Raw genomic sequence first — 538 nt, forward strand, 5'->3', positions numbered from 1 at the left:
GGTCTCAGCCTCACCGCTACCTCCAGCACTCTCCCCAGATGCTGCCCGACCAGCTGAATCTTTCTCACTCAGCTTGCAAACCACTGCTCCAAGTATTGGCAGCAAAGTGGAAACCATCAGGTGTGGTTTCTCAGGATGGAAACAGGAGCATATCTCACCATGACCAAGCGTGCTGCAACTGGAACAGGAATGCCGAGTTTGGGCTGTCAGTATCATTGCATTACCTCCCAACAGTCAAGCTGTTTACAGGAGCAATGATTCCCTGGATCCTAGTTAACCAATACATTCATCTTTTGAGGGCAGGTAAATGGATCTTTTCCAAAGCAATGGCATTGAAAGGCATTTTGCAAAGTGTTGCAGCGTTGTACTCGTCTAAACGGAGAGCTCCCCCCTTCCCCAAGCTGCACATGTGTGTGGGAAGCTCTGCAGCTTTGAGCCGTTAAACTGAGGCAGCTTCTCAGAAGAGTTTCAATATCACGTTGGCATTTCCCCCCAATCATGTCCCCAAATAGTCTACAAAAAGGCACTTCACAGGCAG

This window comes from Leucoraja erinacea, chromosome 18 (genome assembly GCF_028641065.1).
Source record: "Leucoraja erinacea ecotype New England chromosome 18, Leri_hhj_1, whole genome shotgun sequence".
Lineage (NCBI taxonomy): Eukaryota > Metazoa > Chordata > Chondrichthyes > Rajiformes > Rajidae > Leucoraja > Leucoraja erinaceus.